Below are 20,855 nucleotides of genomic sequence, written 5' to 3'. Positions count from 1 at the left end.
TTCACGGCAAGCGTTGTCCAATTGTAGATACAAAACTTCAGGAAGATTACCAGACCAATGAGAAAGCACATCATGAATTATGGTTATTGTCATTTGCATCATTATGAATATTTGGAGCTGTGAAGTACACCCTTAGCAACATTTTCCCATTGAAAACCATACAACCGACCAAGTGATACTGAATAAAATTTTCCTCCTGTAAATTTTTGAGTGTGCGAACAAAATGTGCTAAAAGTGTTTTCTTCTGGTCCATACCTTTCAATTATCAAACCCAAATATTTATTCGGATTATCATAACACTTCTTCCGATGCTTGTACAGCTTTTTTATTTCACTTGTTTGTTGTTTGCGATGCTCCTGAAGTTCTTTGACAATTGAATCTACACAACATCAAAGAAAGCCATTAAGAAATATGTTTTCATATTTGATGACTATACAATTTTAAAAGTTAAAGTTATAAATGCTTACCTCTTTCTGACCCTTCATATTTGTCCCTTTTTTATTTAAGAGAAGCACATGTACAGCAAATCCCCATCCTTGACTTCTTAGGAATACAGACATTGTTGAATTCTTTCTTCCATACCTTCACAAAATATTGATATGCAATAAATTGACCATGTCCCTCAACACCTTCTGCATATTCTTTGTATAAGTTGTAGATTTATCGTCTTGAAAAATCATCTAGAATATGTATTGTCTCTCTATTTTGCATACACTCTCCATGCTTCGGAAAGAAATCTTTCATACATGACATTGTAGTATTTGATAATGACCCAAACTGTCGTTTATGGTGTACTTCTGAATAAAATGTGGGATCCTTTTCCAAATTTTCTTGGATTCTCGAGAGACGAAAATTACCCTTTGAATGAAACACTTTGAAATCCTTTCTACAGATAAATAAAGACCCAATATGATAATCATAACTTGACAATGTAGATTGCATGCACCCAACTAAATATTAATTTTGCTTGCTTTTATTCATTAACAAATATCTCTTCCTTTTCTCTAATGCAAATTTTAAATCCATATGTTTCAAGCAATCTTTTTGACAACATTCACTTGAAATGAGAGCACTGATAGAACTTATTCTCGTTAGATATTCTACTCTACCCCTTGTATAACTAGAACATCTTGCATTGATACAAAAATGTCTACTCCTACTCCTCGATACAATATTTCTTGGCAACATATCCATCATTGGGTCATCATTTGTATAATCATTTTCATCATCATTTTGAGGAATTTTATCCACACTATGATCAGTTGTGCTTTTCAAATACTGACTTGGAGGATATTCTTCATCTTCCCCTTCTTCAGTGTTACTGTCATAATCCTTAGAATTGGGACTAAATGGAAAATTTGACCCGATGTTTATTGGATATTCTTCCTCATGTGCATTGTCAGTGTTGCTCTCATAGTCCATAGAGTTAGGACTACGTTGAAAATGTGATTGTTTACTTATTGAAAATGCTACATATTGTCCTTTGTCACTGCTACTCTCATAGTCCTTCAGATTAGGACTAAGTGCTTCATCTTGTCTTTCATCACTTTGCTCTTATAGTACATAGGATTAGGACTAAGAGGACACCGTGACACTCCATTCTTTTGAAATTTTTCATCATGTTCTTCATCACTACTTCTCTCATAGTCCATAGGATTAGTACTAAGTGGAAACCGTGACAATCCATTCTTTTGAAATTCGTCATCATATTCTTCATCATTGTTGCTCTCATAGTCCATTGGATTAGGACTAAGAGGATACTGTGACACTCCATTTTTTTGAAATTTTTCATCATGCTCTTCATCATTGTTGCTCTCATGGTCCATAGGATTATGACTAAGTGGACACTGTGACAGTTCATTCTTTTGAAATTCTTCATCATGTTCTTCATCACTGTTGCTTTCATAGTCCATAGTTTCGTTTTATCTTGCATTGTCAGCCATCTTATAACTGCAAATTTTGATGCACAAATTAAAACATACAACATTTGTTCAAAGGGAACTTGACCATTTCAAGAGCCTATAATTCATTAGGGTGATGATATATGCACTATTAGCAAAATACCATAAGATCAAAAATATTTTGATGGACGGAGGATATCTAGAAGCAAAATAAGGGTGAAGAAAGATAACAAAAGGCACAGAATTAACAAACCATCCTTTCATCGTGGATAAGCATTCCATTGTTTCCTAGCTCAATTCTCACACGACAAAATAAAGAATAAAAATAAGACCCTGCTTCCAACCATGGTTAGGGTCAGAAGATTATAATAACGATGATGATGATCCTACTAATGTTGTTGTTGTGGCTTAGTCTTGTATAACTTTACTCTTCAAGATAGAAAATTGGTTTAGATTTTTAAAATATTTCTAACATCTCTTTGTATGTCCTCCTATAGCTTATGTTCTAACAATAGCTACTACAAGTGTGTTGCCATACCACCCTATGTTTTTTATACTATCTAGATTAAAAGAATTAATCAACTAGATCATATTTGCAAGAAAAATGAATAATAAATTATAACAGTAAAATACATAACATACGCCCTTCTTTTGAGTTTCAAATTTCATACATTGGTTACCTTTTATGCAGTCCTGAAATCCATGAGGCAACAAAACCTTCAAAATTTCGGTCTTGTCTTCGTTCACGTCCATTGATACAATGACATTTGCAACTAGACACAAATATTAGAAGATGAAAACACTAAATTAGGAACATTTTCAGGATATAGAAATAAAATTCAGTACCCTTCTAAATTGCAATAGAAAATGCATAGTTTTGGGGGCGGGGGGGGGGTTGGGGAAGGGCTTTGACATGCTCAACAGATATATTGTTGTCAGAAGATGGAATATTTCCTGAGGAAAAATCCAAGATATTTCTTGAATTTGGTGATAGGAAGACATTTGCAAAAGAGGAGGAAGATGTTGGAGGAGAAGACATTGTAAACAATGAGATCATGCTACAATTGGCACTAACACTGGAATTGACACTAGCATTGCTTTGAAGTCCTTTAAAAGATCTTGGAGTGGGTGGTTCGTAAACAGGTAAAACCCCCTCTAGCATCTTCATAACCTTCCCCATAGAAGGTCGAAGGTTTCTCTTGGATGCACCAAAAACTAACTTGAATTTCCCTCTCCAACTCATCCATATTTATGTGGTCACCAAGCCTCTTATAAACAATGTTAAAAATATTTCCCTTTTCAAAATCCTCCTATTCCCATGTGGATAATTTCCTCTTCCTTGAAGAAGCAGAGACATCAAAGTTCCTTCTACCACTTATGATCTCTAGTAAAACCATATCATAATTGAAAACATCAGATTTGGAAGTAATTGGACAACTAGCAAGCAAATTTAGAGCGAAGTTCCCTCTAGTCCTTCCAACACTAGTGAATGTATGGTTTCGACGATCCTTTAATTAATGAGCTTTGCAAGCCCAAAATCGGAGACCTTTGCATTCAAATTATCATCTAGAGTCTATTCTTTGGTTTAATATCACAATGAATTATGTAATCCCTACATTCTTCATGCAAATAGGAAATTCATATTACAGTGCCAAGAGTTATATTGGGCCGTGTCTGCCAATCTAACTTCATGGCTTACTCTGAAGATTCAAAAACAGAAGTATCCAAAGAAGTAACTTTCATGAATTCATATACCAACGATTGATCCAGATGGATGTTGGTGGCCACCCACCTATCCCATTTGAACCCCCAGAACTGTCTCTTTCAGTTTTTCAGTTTCCTTAATTATAGCGTAGTTTACTATTTTTAGCAGTTTTTCGGATCTTAAACTTTCGGAGCCGTTTTGAGGCCCTAAACGATGTTTTCTGGGAAATCTACCCTAGAGATTTTTCTGATAAAAATGGTATTTTACATCATAGTCCTCGGACAGATCTTTCCAACGGGCTATCATGCGCATCAAACGGAGATAATACGACCAATTTGCGACCCCGGGAAGTTGGTTGTCCAACTCACCCCAAAACGGGGCCCACAATTTGGCGTTTCATCTTCTAGGGTTAGGTTTTGGAATGTGAAGGGTTTTCCATTGTTTCTCAATAATAAATAGGCCTTCGAGCCTCATTGTAAACACAGTTCGAAACAGTTCAGAGGCATGTAGCTGACACATCTCATCTCAGAGATAAGCTACCATCGCCCTAGCTGGGTTATTTATTTTTCTATTTGTAAGCATATTTCAGTATTTCCCATTAATGAAATGAAGTATTATTTCCGCTGCATATCTATCTTTATGGTTATCTCTGTATTTTATTGTGTTCCTGTTTAAATCTAGATCAGTGGGTTTTAATAAAAAGTTTCTTTGTGGTTTTGTTTATTGGGAATTCTCCTATTTTTCTTCTGGAAATTCAACTTTTCAGATCTTGGGGTCCTTTCCCCCAAGATCCATTGCAAGTTTTCAGATCTTGGGGGTCTATCCTCCCAAGATCCATTTCAATCTTTTAGATCTTGGGGGCCTCCTCCCAAGATCCGGATCAGTGGTATCAGAGTGGTCTGCTTTTTCTCTGTTTTTCTTTGCATGTCCCCAACGAGGTCGGGATATAAGGAGTTAGGGCTTGAATTGGTCGAACCTTTGCAAGACCAGCCTCACAAATCTCGATGACCTCCCCTGGCGGATGAGAAGAAAGACGAGGGGGCAGGAGATCCTATCAGAATCTTGCTCGAAGAAGCCCTCGAGTGGCAAAGGAACGCGATTATGGATAGCTTTGCGCAGATCCTTCAGCGGCTACCTAGAGGCGACGCATCGGCTTCCAACAGCTACTCTCGAAACGCCACACCGTTTAAGGTACAAGTTAATTTTGAAATCCCCATCTTCGAGGGTCAAATAGACGCAGATTCCGTAGATAAATGGTTAAATCTGCTAGATGGGTATTTTTCTATTCATGAATTTTCAAGTCGGGAAAAGATTGTTTTCGCTCTTCTCAAAGCATCCCCCCACATCAAGGACTGGTGGGAAACATACTGCGAGCAAAATGATGAAAGTACAGGCTCACTGTTTTCAGCCGCCCCCACTTGGAATGACTTCCGGGTTACCATCAAGGAGCAGTACTACCCTATCAAAAGCTATGAGGACAAATACATCAAATGGACCACACTGCGGCAGGGACGAGACCAAGATGTGCCAGATTTAACAAATATTTTTCATACCCTTCACACACAGTTGGGTATCAAAGATTCTGAGCTACATCTGGTACTCAAATACCACGGCTGCCTACACAGATACATCCAGGAAGAGATGGAGTTCTTGAACATCTCCTCACTTGGCACAGCATACCGATACGTTGTCAAAATCGAGCAAAAGTTCAAACAGAAGAAGCGAGACTTTGGATCTGCAAATCCGAAGCCCAAAGGACAAAGCCAAGGCGGGGTGACCCAAGGCAACCCCTCGAAGCTGCAAGAAAATAACAACACCACGAAGCTAAAGAAGGACAGAGTAAAGTGGTGTGAGTTCCACAAGAGTCCCACTCATAACACAAGTGAGTGTCGGACCAAGCAGTTGCTGATGGCCGAGTTGAAGGCTTCCGAATCAGATGCATGTTCCGACTCTGAGCCAGAACCCAACAAGGGGGATGGCAAAGGGAAGTAAATCATTGATGCGGATCCTAGTGCCACTGTTGCCACTGCCAAGATCCAGAAGAATGAGCCCGAAGAGCCAGAGGAGGGGGAACGTCTTTTCCACTCACAGATGTGGGTGAAGGGTTCGCCGCTACAATTCATTGTCGACAGTGGCAGCCAAAAGAACCTCGTTTCAGCAGAGGTCGTGAAGCGTTTGGGCCTACCAACTACGCCACACCCACAACCGTACAGTATCGGGTGGCTTCACGAAGGACGAGATCTCAAAGTTCGCCTGCAGTTCCGCCTTCCCTACAGCATCAAGCCCTTCACAGATGAGGTATTGTGTGATGTTACACCTCTGGATGTTTGTGATGTACTATTAGGCCAGCCATACTTGTGGAGGCGACATGCTGTGTATGAGTCAAGGCCTCGCGCTGTCATTATTTCTTTCGATAATTCATTATACAGGATACCAAAGGTGGCTCCACCTACTGCCACATCTTCGATCACTGCTAAGAAAGGCAGCAAGCTCATCTCACAGACTAGGAAATTTATTTTCTGTCTGGTTCGCTCCCAAAGTAAGGGGAAGATCGTTGTTACATCCATGACCCCTGCAAAGGGTTCCTCCACGCAGCAGCAGCAACATAAGGATACAGTCATGACAGAACACAAGAACAACTTCTCCTTACCCAGAGGGGTACCACACAAGTTTCAGGTGGGCAAAAAAATTTGGTTACATCTGCAGAGAGAACGCCTTACCAGAACCCATCAGAAACTCAAACCACTTCGACATGGTCCTTACACCAGTAACAAGGTTGTGGGAAACAACGCTTTGAAGCACAACATTCCTCCATTCCTTCGCTTGCACCGATTTTTCAATGTGGACCATCACCGACCATGCTTCCCACCATTTCTAGACACATCAGAGATTGTAGAACAGCTCACCAGAGACCTAGCTCAGCAGAAGCTTCCTCATCTCAAGGAGGAACTCAACGCAATGGGGACCATTGCTTCCTAAGGGGGGAGGAATGATCCAGGTGGATGTTGGTGGCCACCCACCTATCCCATTTGGACCCCCAGAACTATCTCTTTAAGTTTTTCAGTTTCCTTAATTATAGCGCAGTTTACTATTTTTAGCAGTTTTTCGAGTCCTAAACTTTCGGAGCCGTTTTGAGGCCCTAAAAGACGTTTTCTGGGAAATCTACCCCAGCGATTTTTGTAATAAAAATTATCTTTTTCATCGTAGTCCTCGAAGAGATCTTTCCAACGGGCTATCATGCGCATTAAACGGAGATAATACGACCAATTCGCGACCCCGGGAAGCTGGTTGTCCAACTCACCCCAAAACGGGGCCCACAATTTGGCGTTTCATCTTCTAGGGTTAGGTTTTGGAATGTGAAGGGTTTTCCATTGTTTCTCAATAATAAATAGGCCTTCGAGCCTCATTGTAAACACAGTTCGGTACAGTTCAGAGGCATGTAGCTGACACATCTCTTCTCAGAGATAAGCTACCATCGCCCTAGCTGGGTTATTTCTCTTTCTATTTGTAGGCATATTTTAGTATTTCCCATTAATGAAATGAAGTATTATTTCCGCTACATATTTGTCTTTATGGTTATCTCTGTATTTTATTGTGTTCCTGTTTAAATCCGGATCAGTGGGTTTTAATAAAAAGTTTCTTTGTGGTTTTGTTTATTGGGCATTCTCCTATTTTTCTTCTCAACTTTTCAGATCTTGGGGTCCTTTCCCCCAAGATCCATTGCAAGTTTTCAGATCTTGGGGGTCTATCCTCCCAAGATCCATTTCAATCTTTTAGATCTTAGGGGCCTCCTCCCAAGATCTGAATCAACAACCTATGTTGCCCCTCTGAGCAAATCCCAATTAACCTAACCAGGTTTAGGTGATGAGTGTTGCTTATTGTTGCTACTTCCATGTGAAATTGCTTGTCCCCTTGCTCAACTCCTTCCAACTGCTTAACCGCAACCAAGCTCCTGTTATGAAATGTACCCTTGTATATTGCCCTAAATCCGCCTAAACCTACCTTCTCTTTTAAATTAATTATTGATTGTTGAAGATATTTGTAAGAAAATTGAACTACATATCCACAAGCATACTCTAAAAGTGTGTATTGAGCCAACAATCCTCCAAAGCTAGGATTGTTTCTGCAGAAGAACCACCAAAATCTTGCCTCAGCGGTTACAAGGGAAAGTAAAGTAACCATAACAGCTACTACAATTCTAGTGATAGATACTTCAATTGTCCTCGAAGGTGTGGTTGCTAGCATCGCTAGAGGCGGAGGCAGAAAGCATTGCTCAACGCATACCTTAATATAATATTTTCTTGGAATTGTTATGGATTGGTATGCACTAATAAAATTTGTTTCCTTAAAGCAGCACGTTCCTTAACCATCATTTAAGGCTATTGCTGCATGTAGCTCTCACTCTTGAGACATTTTTGTTGGTAGTCTAAAACCCCTCCATAGAAGTCATGAGACTCTGGAGGATAATGCAAAAAATATATATGCTCTAACTCCACCATGCTCTGGTTGTTTCTACATTCCTTGATGTCAATGACTTGCTCTCTTTTGCATCCCTGCATTGGATCACTCAGATCCACTGCAATAAAATTTGCAAATGGAAACATGAAAAAATGTCTTGTGTTGTTGTAAACACACAACCCAAAGTTTGCTCCGCATCCATACACAAGGAATTGGGGATTAAATAGAAATATGTCACTGATGGACTTGGAAATTTTTTAAGGTTGTCAACTCTGCATTTATGTAGCAAGTGAGATTTGAATGGTTGTGGCAAGTTCTACTTGAGCCAAAAATATGCCCTTTTAGCTTGGTTTATGCTATAACAAAGTCTGAACACCACACCATGATTCTCTACATTTGGACTACCTCTGCTCGTGCTATGGCGAGATGGTATCCATAACACGTTTTATTTGTGGTGCCCAAACAATGCTTTTATGGACTTGGATCCTTGAATTCTCTGCCTCTACTATCATATATTAATTCAATTAAGTCTAATAACTACTTCGTGATTCAAGCGGTTGATCTGCCAATTTTAAAAGGGATAAGCAAATCCTTGAAGCATAAGTATCATTTTCTATAAATAACAATATGTTTTCACTAAATTCATCACTAGTTTCGTTTTATATTGCATTGTCAACCATCTTATAACTGCAAATTTTGACGCACAAATTAAAACAGACAACATTTGTTCAAAGGGAACTTGACCATTTCAAGAGCCTATAATTCATTAGGGTGATGATCTATGCACTATTAGCAAAATACCATAAGATCAACAATATTTTGATGGACGGAGGATATCTAGAAGCAAAATAAGGGTAAAGAAAGATAACAAAAGCCACAGAATTAACAAACCATCCTTTCATCGTGGATAAGCATTCCATTGTTTCCTAGCTCAATTCTCACACAACAAAATAAAGAATAAAAAGAAGACCCTGCTTCCAACCATGGTTAGGGTCAAAAGATTATAATAACAATGATGATGATCCTACTAATGTTGTTGTTGTGGCTTAGTCTTGTATAACTTTACTCTTCAAGATAGAAAATTGGTTTAAATTTTTAAAATATTTCTAACTTCTCTCTGTATGTCCTCCTATAGCTTATGTTCTAACAATAGCTACTACAAGTGTGTTTCCATACCACCCTACGTTTTTATACTATCTAGATTAAAAAAATTAATCAACTAGATCATATTTGCAAGAAAATTGAATAATAATTATAACAGTAAAATACATAACATACGCCCTTCTTTTGAGTTTCAAATTTCATACATTGGTTACCTTTTATGCAGTCCTGAAATCCATGAGGCCACAAAACATTCAAAATTTGGGTCTTTTCTTCGTTCAGGTCCATTGATACAATGGCATTTGTAACTAGACACAAAAATTAGAAGATGAAAACACTAAATTAGGAACATTTTCAGGATATAGAAAGAAAATTCAGTACCCTTCTAAATTGCAATAGAAAATGCATAGTTTTGGCGGGGGGGTTGGGGAAGGGCTTTGACATGCTCAACAGATATATTGTTGTCAGAAGATGGAATATTTCCTGAGGAAAAATCCATGATATTTCTTGAAGTTGGGGATAGGAAGACATTTGAGGAAGATGTTGGAGGAGAAGACATTGTAAACAATGAGATCATGCTATAATTGGCACTAACACTGGAATTGACACTAGCATTGCTTTGAAGTCCTTTAAAAGATCTTGGAGTGGGTGGTTCGTAAACAGGTAAAACCCCCTCTAGCATCTTCATAACCTTCCCCATAGAAGGTCAAAGGTTTCTCTTGGATGCACCAAAAACTAACTTGAATTTCCCTCTCCAACTCATCCATATTTATGTGGTCACCGAGCCTCTTATAAACAATGTTAAAAATATTTCCCTTTTCAAAATCCTCCTATTCCCATGTGGATAATTTCCTCTTCCTTGAAGAAGCAGAGACATCAAAGTTCCTTCTACCACTTATGATCTCTAGTAAAACCATATCATAATTGAAAACATCAGATTTGAAAGTAATTGGACAATTAGCAAGCAAATTTAGAGCGAAGTTCCCTCTAGTCCTTCCAACACTAGTGAATGTATGGTTTCGACGATCCTTTAATTAATGAGCTTTGCAAGCCCAAAATCGGAGACCTTTGCATTCAAATTATCATCTAGAGTCTATTATTTGGTTTAATATAACAATGAATTATGTAATCCCTACATTCTTCATGCAAATAGGAAATTCATATTACAGTGCCAAGAGTTATATTGGGTCGTGTCTGCCAATCTAACTTCATGGCTTACTCTAAAGATTCAAAAACAAAAGTATCCAAAGAAGTAATTTTCATGAATTCATATACCAACAACTGATCCAGGTGGATGTTGGTGGCCACCCACCTATCCCATTTGGACCCCCAGAACTGTCTCTTTTAGTTTTTCAGTTTCCTTAATTATAGCGCAGTTTACTATTTTTAGCCCTTTTTTGGGTCCTAAACTTCCGGAGCCGTTTTGAGGCCCTAAACGACGTTTTCTGGGAAATCTACCCGAGCGATTTTTCTAATAAAAATCGTCTTTTTCATCATAGTCATCGGAGAGATATTTCCAACGGGCTATCATGCGCGTCAAACGGAGATAATACGACCAATTTGCGACCCCGGGAAGTTAGCTGTCCAACTCACCCCAAAACGGGGCCCACAATTTTGTGTTTCATCTTCTAGGGTTAGGTTTTGGAATGTGAAGGGTTTTCCATTGTTTCTCAATAATAAATAGGCCTTCGAGCCTCATTGTAAACACAGTTCGAAACAGTTCAGAGGCATGTAGCTGACACATCTCTTCTCAGAGATAAGCTACCATTGCCCTAGCTGGGTTATTTCTCTTTCTATTTGTAAGCATATTTCAGTATTTCCCATTAATGAAATGAAGTATTATTTCCGCTACATATGTTATGAAACCAGCTCACAAAAAGATAGAAAAGAGAGATCCACGCCTTAGAATTCAGCCTCTTCGAGGGGGCAACCTCCTTTACATTACATGAATGAACAATTATTGGATGATACAAATGAAAATACCTCCTTTCTATATATAGGAGTCTAAGTGGTCCCAATACAATCAAAGCCTACATAACAATAATATTGTAGGGCACAACAATAACAATAGTGGGCTTCTATGTGGCACAATAGTAACAATATGGGCACTACATGGGTACATCAATATAAATAAGGGGTATAAATACAATAGTAATGGGGTAATCACTAGTATTATAGGGACCCAACATGCCCCTCTCCTTCAAAAAAGTGTTGTCCTCAACGCTTGAGTAGTTCAGGATACTTCTGCATAAAATTCTCATCCTCCCATGTGGAATCTTCAGCGGATAAGTTCTTCCACTTGATAAGGTACTCTGAAATTGATCGATTTCGTAGCTGTCGAGTTCTTGTTTCTATAACTGCTTCCGGTTCCAATATAATTTTTCCTTCTTCGTCAAGTTCTGGCAATATTGTTTGAACTGGGAGCTTGTCGCCTATAACCTTCTTTAAGCATGAAACATGGAAAACTGGGTGTAATCGAGAAGCTACAGGAAGCTCCAATTTGTATGCCATAGTACCAATCTTTTGCAACACCTTGTACGGACCATAATACTTTGGTGATAATTTATTATCCTTCTTAGCTTGCTTGAGGGACATTTGCTTATATGGTTGTAGCCGTAGGAATACCCAATCACCTACATCAAAACTTCTTTCACTGCGATGCTGATCTGCTTGTTGTTTCATTCTATTCTGTGCCAACACAAGGTTATCCTTTAAGAGTTGGAGGACTTGTTGTTGATGTTCGATGTGATGTTCCACTGCCTGAACCTTAGAATTTTCTCTTAAATATGATGTGATGGATGGTGGTTGATACCCATAAAGTGCCATAAATGGGGTCATTTTTGTTGCTGTATGAAAGGAAGTGTTATACCACCATTCAGCCAGAGGCAACCATTTGACCCATTGTGTCTGTTTATCAGATACAAAGCAACGAAGGTATCCTTCCAAACATTTGTTTACTATCTCAGTTTGCCCATCAGATTGAGGATGATAAGATGAGCTATGAGCTAACTGAGTACCAAGACAAGAAAATAATTCTGTCCAAAAATTTCCAGTGAAAATGGGATCTCTGTCACTTACAATAATCTTTGGGTTTCCATGTAGCTTTTGAACTGTTTCCATAAATGCAGTAGAAACTGTACTGGCTTTAAATGGATGTGATAATGCACAAAAGTGTGCATACTTCGTAAGTCTGTCAACTACCACCATGATGACACTCTTTCCCTCATACTTGGGTAAACCTGTGATAAAATCCATTGAAACCTCCTCCCAATGTTGGCTTGGAATGGATAAAGGTTGTAATAGACCCGGTGTCTTAATTGTTTCAACTTTATTTTGCTGGAAAACCAAACATTCTGCCACAAACTTTTGAATATCTGATTTAAGGCCATCCCAAAAAAATTCCTTCTTAACCCTGTGGTAAGTTTTTAAAAATCCTGAGTGCCCTCCTAAGGGAGAAGTGTGAAATTCCATAAGAATTTTTTGTTTTAGCTGGGAATTCTTACATAGGTATAAGCGATCTTTGTACCATAGCGAATCATTTTTCCAGCTAAATGTATCAGAAGTACTGGAATCTTGTTGTAGCTTTTGAATAAGTGCCCACACTTCTTCGTCGTTCTTCCATTCCTCCCTTGCTTCGTTTATCCAATCTGGTTGGATAATAGAAATGGCACACAACAATGCTTCCACATCCTCATCCTTTCTTGAGAGTGCATCTGCCACCACATTTTGCTTCCCTTTTTTGTAGATGATTTCAAAGTCATAACCCAACATCTTTGTGACCCACTTTTGTTGCTCTTCAGAGGATAATCTTTGTTCTAAAAAGTATTTAAGGCTATCATGATCCGTTTTTACCTTGAAGTGTCTTCCCATTAGGTAGGGTCGCCATTTCTTAAGTGCATGGAGTATTGCCAACATTTCCTTCTCATAAATAGCTTTTCTTAAAAACTTTCCCTTGATTGGACGACTTTCAAAAGCAATGGGTCTTTCATCTTGCATTAGAACAGCACCAATTCCATTTCCTGAAGCATCACATTCCACAATAAAGGTTTTTGTGAAGTCCGGCGTAGCTAAGACCGGTGCTTGGCACATTGCCTCTTTAAGATGTTCAAAGGCCTTTGTTGCTTCCGAATTCCATGAAAATGAATCTTTCTTCAATAATGTTGTTAGAGGTGCAGCTATTCTCCCATAATTCTTAACAAACTTGCGATAATACCCTGTCAACCCAAGAAATCCTCGCATATGCTTTATGGATGTGGGGATTTTCCATTCCTTAATGGCTTTAATTTTGCTAGGGTCTACCTTAACTCCTTCATGAGATACAATATGACCCAAATATTCCACCTCCTGGACTCCAAAGAAACATTTGGATCTTTTTGCATATAATTGTTTCTCCTCCAATAGTTGTAACACCCTGTCAACATGTTCAACATGATCCTTCCAAGACTTGCTGTAGATTAGTATATCATCAAAAAATACTAACACAAATTTTCTAAGGAATGGTTTGAAAATTGAATTCATCAAACCTTGAAATGTTGAAGGTGCATTGGTAAGGCCAAAAGGCATGACCAAAAATTCATAATGACCCTCATGAGTTCTAAATGCTGTTTTCGGAATGTCTTCGACCTTCATTCTAATTTGATGATATCCCGAACGAAGATCCAACTTGGTGAAGTAAATTGATCCATGCAATTCATCCAGTAATTCATCAATAACAGGAATGGGGAACTTATCTTTAATAGTGAGCTTGTTGAGCTCCCTATAATCTGGACACATGCGCCATGATCCATCCTTCTTGTGCACCAATACTACTGGAGCTGAGAAAGAACTTTGACTCGGTTGAATTATACCAGCCTCTAACATTTCTGCAACCATACGTTCAATTTCACTTTTTTGGACATATGGATATCTGTACGGCCTGATGTTTGGAGGAACACTTCCTGGAATCAGATGAATAGCATGATCATGATCACGCATAGGTGGGAGACCTTTGGGAGTATCAAATACCTTGGAATGATTGACCAGGACTTTTTGGAGATCTGGAGAAATAGATGATTCCAATGTGGAAACATCTAGTGAACATAATTGTGCAATTACACCTCTTTGCTCCTTTTTTAGAAGCTTTGTCATTCCATTAGAGCTGATTATCTTTCCTGGTTTCCCTGCAATACCCCTTAATTCAACTTCCTTTCCTTCCACAGAAAATTTCATGAAAAGTTCTTGAAAATTAAAAGCTATTGTACCCAAGGATTGTAGCCATTGGACTCCTAGTACAACATCAGCCCTCCCATTGGAATGGAAAGCATTGGGCTAGTCAATACATATTCTCCCATGGATAGCTTGATATTATGGCACTTTCCAGAACAATTTATTGTTCCTCCATTTGCAATCATCACTTGACACTCTGGTGCTGGATATAGGAAGCAATTCAATTCTTTTGCTACCCTACAATGAATAAAATTGTGGGTGCTTCCTGAATCAATCAACACTATTACCTTTTTCTTCTTGATTTGTCCTTCTATCTTGATGGTTTGAGGAGTGGTAATTCCCGCCAATGCATTACAAGATATGGTCGGATTTATTTGTTCTTCATCTAGGCTTTGTTCCTGGAATATATCCTCTTCTTTTGACCTTTCTTGCTCCTTTTCTTCTTCCTCTTCACAATCTATGTAGAATAATTTCTTCTCAGCACATTTATGACCTTTTGTGTATTTGCTATCACAATTGTAACAAAGCCCTTTTGCTCTTTTTTCTTCCAATTGTTGTGGTGTCAACCTTGTAGGTTGTGGAAGACTATGGGCAACAACACTTCCTTCTTTATAGTTGTGAATGGTATGCTTCCTAGTTGCCATAATTTTGCTTTCCATTTTTCTTGCTAACCTGAATGCCTTCTCTAATGAATCAGGTTCCCAAAGGCGCACATCATGTTGGATATTATCCTTTAAAGACCCTATGAACACATCAATCCTATGATCTTCTGGAATACCTTTTACCCTTATGTTCAATTTTTGGAACTCCTCAATGTGCTCCATTATTGAACCCTTTTGTTTGAGACTTATCAATTGGCTAAAAAAAGTGTTTCTTTTTGTATCCTCATAATGTGCTATTAATTCTTCCGTAAAAATGGCCCAAGTGATAAATGGTTTACGAGAACAAAGCCATTGATACCATACAAACTGATTTGGTTCCAAATATAAAGTTGCCATACGTACCTTTTGTGTGTTTTGCACATTATTGAGATCGAAGAATTGCTCCATCTGTAATATCCATGTGGCGGGATCCTTGCCATCAAACTTCCTCATATCGATTTTTGGAACATGGTGAGTCTTTGATCCAACATTAGAGTCTATGGAATCATGATTAACATTTCTTTTGTTCTCATCATGAGTTTCCTTTACTACCTTTTCACCATTAGTGATCCTTTCTTGTAGCAACTTCTTCAATTCTTCCATGTTTGTATTCAAATCTATCTTCAAATTTGCCATCGAATCCTCCATCTTAGCTTCCATGCCCTTTATCTTAGATTCCACGCCATTTACCTTAGATTCCACGCCACTTATCTTAGCTTCTGTTAGCTTTTGTGAGCGTGACATTTGTTGCACTTGTTCTTGTAATTTTGATATATCATGTAGCATTTCTTCCTCTTCTTCATGAGTCATGCTAGAGCTTTTAGGTTCCTTACTAGGTGTTTGCATTTTCTTTCCTCGGGGCATCAGTTACCGATAATAATGCTTTACTATGCCCTTTGAATTCCGTTAAACCAAGCTTACACAAAAATAAAAAAAAAACTACACACCTTTTTTCACTTTATAGAAGCCTGATATTGAATCTGATGTATCTCTGTAATTTCGGATCATCCAATTCTGAAATTGCTACCTGTAGTAGCCTTCTACGTCCTCTTTCCAATGCCACAAGTCTGAGCCAAATTGGATTCTCCAAGGAAGAGTTATGTGAAATCTCCCACGGTGACTTGCTTTTAGACTGGTTCAGTAGAGCGAAGTTGTACGACGTGCCACGAGTCACTGTTTCGACCTTTGGATCTGAAAAACACCCACAAGAATCTACAGTCCGTCCTCTTTCTGTACCTTCTTACGAAACTTCAATCCGATGCTCAGAAAGAAAGTTATGACGATTTTCCCCAGGTCACCTGTTTTGAGTGTAATTCAGGAGTCATAAAAAAGACCAACTTCCTGAGATCATATCTCCGAAAATATCGCGCGAAAAGCTCTGAAATTCGGACCCAAGGTTCAGCGCGATGTCTTCTCAAATGGGTTTTTTTGTGCGACTTCTGAAACGTCACAGAAAAAAAGTTATAGCGAAAATTCCACGATAACCTGTTTGGAGCAGCGAAACCCTAGAATCCAAAGCTCTGATACCAAATGTTATGAAACCAGCTCACAAAAAGATAGAAAAGAGAGATCCACGCCTTAGAATTCAGCCTCTTCGAGGGGGCAACCTCCTTTACATTACATGAATGAACAATTATTGGATGATACAAATGAAAATACCTCCTTTCTATATATAGGAGTCTAAGTGGTCCCAATACAATCAAAGCCTACATAACAATAATATTGTAGGGCACAACAATAACAATAGTGGGCTTCTATGTGGCACAATAGTAACAATATGGGCACTACATGGGTACATCAATATAAATAAGGGGTATAAATACAATAGTAATGGGGTAATCACTAGTATTATAGGGACCCAACAACATATCTGTCTTTATGGTTATCTCTGTATTTTATTGTGTTCCTGTTTAAATCTAGATCAGTGGGTTTTAATAAAAAGTTTCTTTGTGGTTTTGTTTATTGCGCATTCTCCTATTTTTCTTCTTGTAATTCAAATTTTCAGATCTTAGGGTCCTTTCCCTCAAGATCCATTGCAAGTTTTCAGATCTTGGGGGTCTATCCTCCCAAGATCCATTTCAATCTTTTAGATCTTGGGGGCCTCCTCCCAAGATCTGGATCAGTGGTATCAGAGTGGTCTGCTTTTTCTCTATTTTCCTTTGCATGTCCCCAACGAGGTCGGGATATAAGGAGTTAGGGCTTGAATTGGTCGAACCTTTGCAAGACCAGGCTCACAAATCTCGACGACCTCCCCTGGTGGATGAGAAGAAAGACGAGGGGGCAGGAGATCCTATCAGAATCTTGCTCGAAGAAGCCCTCGAGCGGCAAAGGAACGCGATGATGGATAGCTTTGCACAGATCCTTCAGCGGCTACCCAGAGGTGACGCATCGCTTCCAACAGCTACTCTGGAAACGCCACACAGTTTAAGGTACAAGTTAATTTTGCAATCCCCATATTCGAGGGTCAAATAGACACAGATGCCGTAGATAAATGGTTAAATCTGCTAGATGGGTATTTTTCTGTTCATGAATTTTCAAGTCGGGAAAAGATTGTTTTCGCTCTTCTCAAAGCAGCCCCCCACGTCAAGGACTGGTGGGAAACATACTGCGAGTAGAAGGATGAAAGTACAGGCTCACTGTTTTCAGCCGCCCCCACTTGAATGACTTCCGGGATGCCATCAAGGAGCAATACTGCCCTGTCAAAAGCTATGAGGACAAATACATCAAATGGACCACACTGCGGCAGGGACGAGACCAAGATGTGCCAGAGTTCACAAATATTTTTCATACCCTTCGCACACAGTTGGGTATCAAAGATTCTAAGCTGCATCTGGTACTCAAATACCGCGGCTGCCTACATAGATACATCCAGGAAGAGATGGAGTTCTTGAACATCTCCTCACTCGGCACAGCATACCGATACGCTGTCAAAATCGAGCAAAAGTTCAAACAGAAGAAGCGAGACTTTGGATCTGCAAATCCGAAGCCCAAAGGACAAAGCCAAGGCGGGGTGACCCAAGGCAACCCCTCGAAGCTGCAAGAAAAGAACAACACCACGAAGTTGAAGAAGGACAGAGGAAAGTGGTGTGATTTCCACAAGAGTCCTACTCATAACACAAGTGAGTGTCGGACCAAGCAGTCGCTGGTGGCCGAGTTGAAGGCTTCCAAATCAGATGCATGTTCCGACTCTGAGCCAGAACCCGACAAGGGGGATGGAAAAGGGAAGCAAATCATTGATGTAGATCCTAGTGCCACTGTTGCCACTGCCAAGATCCAGAAGAATGAGCCCGAAGAGCCAGAGGAGGGGGAACGTCTTTTCCACTCACAGATGTGGGTGAGGGGTTCGTTGCTGCAATTCATTGTCGACAGTGGCAGCCAAAAGAACCTCGTTTCAGCAGAGGTCGTGAAGCGATTGGGCCTACCAACTACGCCACACCCACAACCGTACAGTATCGGGTGGCTTCACGAAGGACGAGATCTCAAAGTTCGCCTGCAGTTCCGCCTTCCCTACAGCATCAAGCCCTTCACAGATGAGGTATTGTGTGATGTTACACCTCTGGATGTTTGTGATGTACTATTAGGCCAGCCATACTTGTGGAGGCGACATGTTGTGTATGAGTCAAGGCCTCGCGCTGTATTATTTCTTTGGATAATTCATTATATAGGATACCAGAGGTAGCTCCACCTACTTCCACCTCTTTGATCACTGCTAAGAAAGGTAGAAAGCTCATCTCACAGACTAGGAAATTTATTTTCTATCTGGTTCGCTCCCAAAGTAAGGGGAAGATCGTTGCTACATCCATGACCTATGCAAAGGGTTCCTCCACGCAGCAGCAGCAACATAGGGATACAGTCATGACAGAACACAAGAACAACTTCTCCTTACCCAGAGGGGTACCACACAAGTTTCAGGTGGGCGAAAAAGTTTGGTTACATCTGTAGAGAGAACGCCTTACCAGAACCCATCAGAAACTCAGACCACTTCAACATGGTCCTTACACCAGTAACAAGGCTGTGGGCAACAATGCTTTGAAGCACAACATTCCTCCATTCCTTCGCTTGCACCGATTGTTCAATGTGGACCATCGCCAACCATGCTTCCCACCATTTCTAGACACATCAGAGATTGTAGAACAGCTCACCAGAGACCTAGCTCAGCAGAAGCTTCCTCATCTCAAGGAGGAACTCAACGCAATGGGGACCATTGCTTCCTAAGGGGGGAGGAATGATCCAGGTGGATGTTGGTGGCCACCCACCTATCCCATTTGGACCCCCATAACTGTCTCTTTCAGTTTTTCAGTTTCCTTAATTATAGCACTGTTTACTATTTTTAGCAGTTTTTCGGGTCCTAAACTTCCGGAGCCGTTTTGAGGCCCTAAACGATGTTTTCTAGGAAATATACCCCAGCGATTTTTCTGATAAAAATCATCTTTTTCATCGTAGTCCTCGGAGAGATCTTTCCAATGGGCTATCATGCGCGTAAAACGGAGATAATACGACCAATTCGCGACCCCGAGAAGTTGGCTGTCCAACTCACCCCAAAACGGGGCCCACAATTTGGCGTTTCATCTTCTAGGGTTAGATTTTGGAATGTGAAGGGTTTTCCATTGTTTCTCAATAATAAATAGGCCTTCGAGCCTCATTGTAAACACAGTTCGGAACAGTTCAGAGGCATGTAGCTGACACATCTCTTCTCAGAGATGAGCTACCATCGCCCTAGCTGGGTTATTTCTCTTTCTATTTGTAAGCATATTTTAGTATTTCCCATTAATGAAATGAAGTATTATTTCCGCTACATATCTGTCTTTATGGTTATCTCTGTATTTTATTGTGTTCCTGTTTAAATTCGGATCAGTGGGTTTTAATAAAAAGATTCTTTGTGGTTTTGTTTATTGGGCATTCTCCTATTTTTCTTCTCAACTTTTCAGATCTTGGGGTCCTTTCCCGCAAGATCCATTGCAAGTTTTCGGATCTTGGGGGTCTATCCTCCCAAGATCCATTTCATTGTTTTAGATCTTGGGGGCCTCCTCCCAAGATCCGGATCAACAACCTATGTTTCCCCTCTAAGCAAATCCCAATTAACCTAACCAGGTTTAGGTGATGAGTGTTGCTTATTGTTGCTACTTCCATGTGAAATTGCTTGTCCCCTTGATCAACTCCTTCCAATTGCTTAACCGCAACCAAGCTCCTGTTATGAAATGTACCCTTGTATATTTCCCTAAAGCCACCTAAACCTACCTTCTCTTTTAAATTAATTATTGATTGTTGAAGATATTTGTAAGAAAATTGAACTACATATCCACAAGCATACTCTAAAAGTGTGTATTGAGCCAACAATCCTCCAAAGCTAGGATTGTTTCTGCAGAAGAACCACCAAAATCTTGCCTCAGTGGTTACAAGGGCAAGTAAAGTAACCATAACAGCTACTATAATTCTAGTGATAGATACTTCAATTGTCCTCGAAGGTGTGGTTGCTAGCATCGCTAGAGGCGGAGGCAGAAAGCATTTCTCAACGCATACCTTAATATAATATTTGCTCGGAATTGTTATGGATTGGTATGCACTAATAAAATTTGTTGCCTTAAAGCAGCACGTTCCTTAACCATCATTTAAGGCTATTGCTGCATGCAGCTCTCACTCTTGAGACATTTTTGTTGGCAGTCTAAAACCCCTCCATAGAAGTCATGAGACTCTGGAGGATAATGCAAAAAATCTATATGCTCTAACTCCACCATGCTCTGGTTGTTTCTACATTCCTTGATGTCAATGACTTGCTCTCTTTTGCATCCTTGCATTGAATCACTCAGATCCACTGCAATAAAATTTGCAAATGGAAACATGAAA

General features: G+C 39.6%; 1 pseudogene; it reads right to left on the bottom strand.

Moving 5' to 3' along the window:
• Positions 1-2,751: 2,751 nt before the first annotated feature.
• LOC149229637 (G-type lectin S-receptor-like serine/threonine-protein kinase At1g34300) overlaps positions 2,752-20,855 on the bottom strand; it is a 37,372-nt pseudogene continuing 19,268 nt past the window's right edge.

This window comes from Pinus tabuliformis, chromosome J (assembly GCF_031772625.1).
Source record: "Pinus tabuliformis cultivar Carrire ecotype Pingquan chromosome J, CPIR1, whole genome shotgun sequence".
Lineage (NCBI taxonomy): Eukaryota > Viridiplantae > Streptophyta > Pinopsida > Pinales > Pinaceae > Pinus > Pinus tabuliformis.
This window is presented reverse-complemented; position numbering and strand designations above follow the sequence as displayed.